Source organism: Pelobates fuscus, chromosome 6, assembly GCF_036172605.1.
Source record: "Pelobates fuscus isolate aPelFus1 chromosome 6, aPelFus1.pri, whole genome shotgun sequence".
Lineage (NCBI taxonomy): Eukaryota > Metazoa > Chordata > Amphibia > Anura > Pelobatidae > Pelobates > Pelobates fuscus.
In genome coordinates, this window is record NC_086322.1 from 273,977,817 (window position 1) to 273,983,816 (window position 6,000).

General features: G+C 37.3%; 1 protein-coding gene across 2 annotated transcripts in view; it reads right to left on the reverse strand.

Annotated features, from left to right (window-relative positions):
• The window catches only part of CDH22 (cadherin 22), a 224,535-nt gene extending 218,765 nt beyond the window's left edge, over positions 1–5,770 (reverse strand). For both annotated transcript variants that reach the window (XM_063459177.1, XM_063459178.1), the window contains exon 1: positions 5,374–5,770. The gene's annotated coding sequence lies outside the window, so the exon portion shown is untranslated. The remainder of the gene's footprint in view (positions 1–5,373) is intronic.
• Positions 5,771–6,000: the final 230 nt, after the last annotated feature.

The following is a 6,000-nucleotide window of genomic DNA, read 5'->3' on the forward strand; positions in this document are numbered from 1 at the left end:
TGGAAAACAAGAAAAATATCTATAAATCTTGGCCAGTAAACACCTTCCGACAAGATAAGCATCTTTTTCCCTATCATAAAATTTCACACACCTACATAATTATCCATCTATGTGTATATAAAACAGTCATATAATGTACTGGAGGGAACAAATTGCTTACTGAATAGTCCTATGATGCACATCTGACGCGGTTTACATTTGATAATCTAGTTTATGTTGTTACTAGGCCTGTGCATGAATCGCTTTCGGCTCCGTTGAACGAATCATATGCCTGTGAATCGATTCATTCTGGATTGTCTAACAAATCGATTCGTTTGTCCATTAATTAACATGCAATTGATTCGTTCAACGCAGCTAAAAGGGATTTGTGCGCAAATCTAGTAGTTGTATTCCCCCAAACAAAACCGATGGGAAAGTCAAATCAATAAGCTGTGTTATGCAGTACTGTATGTATTTTAACTAAAATGTGAATCAGTTGAAGTACTTATATGTTAATATTTTCTTAAATACCAATATATTTACTAATGTTACAATAATTTGAATAATATAACAATAAAGTCAGAGCTTATACACATATAACAGTTTAGTGTTATCACAAATTTACAATACATTATCAAAACATACAACAACTACAACAACAGGGAAAAAAAAACATAAAGTCGTCACTGTCCAAAAATATCACATATAATTTATCATACAATGAAATTATTTATTTATTTCAAACATTAACATGGAATACACATTTCCCCGAACAGGAGATTGCTAAAAACAAACAAACAAACAAACAAACAAAAAAAAAACAAGACTCCTCCTCCAAAACATTTTTGCAAATGAAACTACCATGAATAAAAGGATAAAAAATACACAAGTTCATGTGTTAAAAAGGATAAATTCAAAATATACGTCAAATGTGCTAAATACATGTATATATATTGTAAACGAGGGGATGAAAAAATAAGATTATGTATTTATAAGAGAGACTGATATAAATATGTATAAAAAAAAACGTGAGTGTGCTATATACATTTATACTGGTCTTTGCAATATCTACCTGCAACATGCATCACTACCTATATTGTATCTCAGTATGGTATATACATGTTATGATTGCTTTCAGTAATATGTGTAGTTGCACTGAGTCAGTGCTGATTCTCATTACAATTACAGCTAAATATAACAATTGTTGCTCTGACTGTAAGTCTGACGGCCATAAACAATGGTTCCTGTAAACATGAGGTTGAAGAAATGTATGCATTGTCCTTAATACTGGATGTTTAGAGTTGTTTTGCTGTAAAACTGCATTTCATTCAGTGGCTGAATTTTACTTCAGCTGTGCCAGCTTAGTACATAATGGCAGTAGCAGGAACAGAATTATTGGCAACAAAAAGAGAGATTTTGGCTCTAATACATACAAGAGACATACTATACGTCCCTCAATTATTCCTAGCAAGGCTCCATATCAAACAGAGGAAGCTGTGCCAGCAATCAAGACAAGATTTCCTGTTCCAAAATGATTTCTCAAGAATTGATGTTGAAAGCAGATGCACCTTCTCAAGCATTTACACGGGTAGGTACATAGGTAGTAGGTATGAATTTTGCTGCCCTTGTGTCATATTGTTTTTACTTACCACAATGGCCAAGAGATTGATACGGCACAATCCAAAAGGGTTGTACCTGTGTTCTAGAGTGATTTTAAATCTGAAGGTCAGTGCTGTCTGATAAATACAGCAAGGTTATAGGATGAACCAGATAGGGCTCTCAGAGGTACCAGTCATAGTATTAAAGTGAAACTGTCACTTTTTGATCTTTTTTTTCCCCCCAATAAAAATCCCAGTGTGTTTTTGTGTTTTGTTTTTGAAGTGCCTATAACGTTATTCTAAATACAAAGCACAGCTTGGCATACAATTCAAATTAGTTTTAATCCCATGATTCTGTGCTTTCTGTGCACACAGCATAATGCGAAATAGATGCTCAGTGCGAATGTTGGTGTAGAATATCCAATAGAGAATCCACCGGTTCAACAGGTAAATGCCCCATGGCCTTATCATGTATATATTGGGCCAAAACCTTGTATGTTTTTGTGTCCCCTTCTTCAATAAACGACATGATGCATTTTACCTGTTGAACCTGTGGATTCTCTATTAGATACTATAACTTGGTTGCTGGCCTCCAACCACATAGTACCAGGTATTGCATGGGATCCTACACCCATTCCCCAGGAGTGGCGCACAGCTTTATTTGTTGTGGGTGTAGCGCACGGGTGCCCAAAATGTAGATCCCCAGATGTTGTAGAACTACAACTCCCATGATGCTTTGCATGTCTTTATAATGACAAAGCATCATGGAAGCTATAGTTTTAAAACATCTGGAGATCTATCTTTTGGGTATCCCTGGCGTAGAGTATCATGCGAAGATGACACAAGTGATCATGTAAAAGTGCTTCATAAGTTAGTGTTCTATATGTACAATTTCTGCACATTTCACTTAAACTCTAGTAAAATGGAATTGTCACCAACACAATAGGTGACAGATTCGCTATAACAGCAAGGTAAATGGCTTATCCTTGTGTCTGGTTTTAAAACCAGGATAGGTAACCAACGGCCACAGGCTGTTATTCTGTAGTTCACATTAACCTTGGCACCATAGGGCTTGAGTTGATTGGTGCTCTTATCAGACAACAGTAAGAGTTCTACAAATTCTAGTCTCTACGATATAGCAGCATTGGGGGTGGTAGTGTCAATATCAGAATATGCTGTTTTGTATAATCTTACCCTGTTTGCTAAACGGTGAGTTGATATGACTTACAAAATGTAGACGAAAACAGTGCAAATTAGAAAAAATCTAATACAGCTGAGTTTTTTTTTAACATTTTCATTTTGGCCTAAATTTTCAACTGTCACTCTCCATTTCATCGCTAAACTAGGAATTGTTACGTATCAGGAAGATAACTGATAATTCTAGGCCAAAAAAAGACCAACTGGACAAATTTTCCAATTCTGTTATCGTATAGCCCTTTTTGGTGAATGTTTTTTTTTTAAAATTTAGCGAATGGCCTTCTATTATGTAATGTAACTGTGTTCACACACAGAACAATTCAAGCATCCTGTCGCACACAAGTTGTGATGTGTTTTTGTGGCATGTTCTACCACCAGATAAAGAGATCTCGAACGCCACAGTATGGTTGGATGTGTAGTTCACAGGGAACATGTGCTAGGTCTAGGGATACTTCGGTATCAGTTTAATTAAAACGTTATGGGTATTACATATAAATTATATACATTTTGAACTAATTGTTAATTTAAAGGTTAAAATTGTACGAAGAAAAAAATCTGCTATAACATGTTTGAGGTAAAAAAAAAAAACAGGCCACCAAAGTAGATCAAATTGGGTGGTGATGCATGTGAATACTTATCAGTGAAACTTGGGCACACTACTGGAAGTGCAAGTATGGTACATGGCTCGGACAATTTTCTTTCCTGATGTAATCTGTTTGTGCTTATCTGATATAAGGTGGATAGGTGGGTACCAATTAGATAAGGAAGGTAAAAGCAACATGATCAAGTTTTGAGTGATTTCCCTCTGCTGAAATGGCGATTTTTTGTGAAAAAAAAGTGTATTTTTATTGATAGGAAAATACAAAGCATACTAGTTAGCAATTTAAGCGTCAATTGTTTGATTTTCTAACTAGTATTCATTACGCAAAACTTTAGACTTCTATCTCTTAACCAATTCTGATACGAATTTTGCCTATTTTTACCGCTAGTGTAGTAAGTTTGATTTCCATGTTACTCTGTGCTTTGTTGAATTCACAAAACAAAAAGTGATTATTTTAACTAGATCTAAAATTGGCCAGAGAATGACCGTAGCTTTTAATTTTTTTCATAGCTGAATCTCATATTGATTATGACATCAATTTTTGGCATAATCAATTGACATCTTGACTTTATCAGACAAGACACTGACTCCACACGTTAACACACAGACGCTCCTGTTGATTATGCCGGTTAATTAAACTGCAACCGGCTTAATTTTATTAAACTATAATTTGGGTAATTGTTTTAGCACTAGGCCATAGTGGACCTGAGCTGTGCACATCTTAAATGAACTCCCAATAATTGCTGCCTAGGGGTCTTGTTCATAACCCAGAGATACCGTACGTGCGTTTGAGTCGCCCTTGGCTCTCACTAAATGTTTTATACCCTAAGTTGAATTCTTTAATGTTGAGGGTTAGTGAATCATCCCTAAGGTGCTGAGCGATATGAATGCACTTCTGTGATTCATTTGTACTGTTTTAAAATTTATATTGAGGCCCATGCAAACCTCAAGCACAGTGTGACAAAAGACAAATAGCACAATATGGTCAATTATGTTTACTTAAAATCTTTCATGAGGAGAATACATTTATTGTGGCACATATGTTTTATATTGGATATTGTAATAGTTTGTGTTGCCTCCATTTGGGAATGACGTACCTTGAAAGGTTAGCGGTACTTGGACAGGTGGCATGAATTGTGCTGTGTGGCATAATCTGAGGGCACCAACGGTGCCATCAGTGTTGTGTAATGTGTTGTATGTATTGTACACAATTAATTTGCGGTACGCGGTGCGGACTTTACTACATGAAGTCTGAATAGTAGTTATGGTTGTACAACATCTCCCGTGTTGTAGGATTACTTTAAATGGTGTATTGCTGCAAACGACAACTGTTACCTTTGTGTGACTGGTTTGCATCACACAGGTAGTTGCTTATATTATGATGTAAATTGTTTAAATGTAACACATGGTGTACATAGTGCATGTTATGGGTAGTGTGGAATAGTGTTGTCTGGACAAGTGTGGTCTGCGTTCTGTCGTGTCGTATGTGATACTGTGCAACAAGATATGGATTGTGAAGTGTGTAGGATATTTAGGTTCTGCTGTGACAACCTATAGAGGTTACATGCATGTGATACACCTCAAAAGATGTTTTGTGTGTGCATGTTTGTGTCTGTATAGAAAATCTGGATGTGTTAATGTAATGCACAGCCACTGTTAGCATGAAGTTGTTTTGTTACAATGTTTTGAATACATTATTAAGGGTGGGTATCTTAACTCCCAATCCCCTCCTGCTGCATATACTTTTACCTGTGTGGTTTATCTACTCACCAATAGCCAATACTATTCACAAACAGGTGCATATGCACAGTATACACACCTTCACATAAAAAAACAGCAAAAAAATAAATAATCAGGTACTGGCTTACTTTGTATATGCACATGTGCTCTTATACAGTCATATACATCATGTATTACATACAGAGACACAGTCACAGACACAAACAGACAGATTGATATACAGAGAGCTCCCTCCCAGTGCATGCATGTATTACCTACCTTCCAAAGCTCTTTATCTCCAATGCTGGAATCCTATAGATGAAGAAGCCAGAGGCTTGGAATCCTCAATATGTTTCTGTTCCACCCAGGATTCTATTCCATGCTGAGGGCAGTGAGCATCAGCCAGAGAGTGATGCTCCAGCACTGTCTGGGCAGGGGGACTGTGTGTATGTGTGTATGTGTGAGAGAGACAGAAGGAACCAGGCTAAAATCCCCTCTCCTGCTCTCTCCCCTGCTGGAGACTCAGGGATTGCACAGAGAGAAGGGGAGAGATGTGAGACTTGCTTACTGCTCACTGAGCTGGGCTGGAGGAGGCCACTAAATCCTGTAGGGGGGATCTGATTCCCTGGAAATCCATCAACTACAACAAGCTGAGGGGACCCGTCTACCACCCCAAGCCCCCCCTTACCAGCCTCATAATTAGACACTTTCCTCTCTAACAGTTGTTAACCCACCTCATTCCATGGTACAATGCTGCACTTTGCTGTGCAATCTGCTACTGACTAATCTGTTAGGCAAACGGTTAACTGTTGCTTCCTTATCATCTTAGGCGGGGGCGACTGCTATTTTTTTTCTTTTTTAATAAAACCCTTATTTTTCATGCAAAAGGTGGTGGCTGGCATCCCC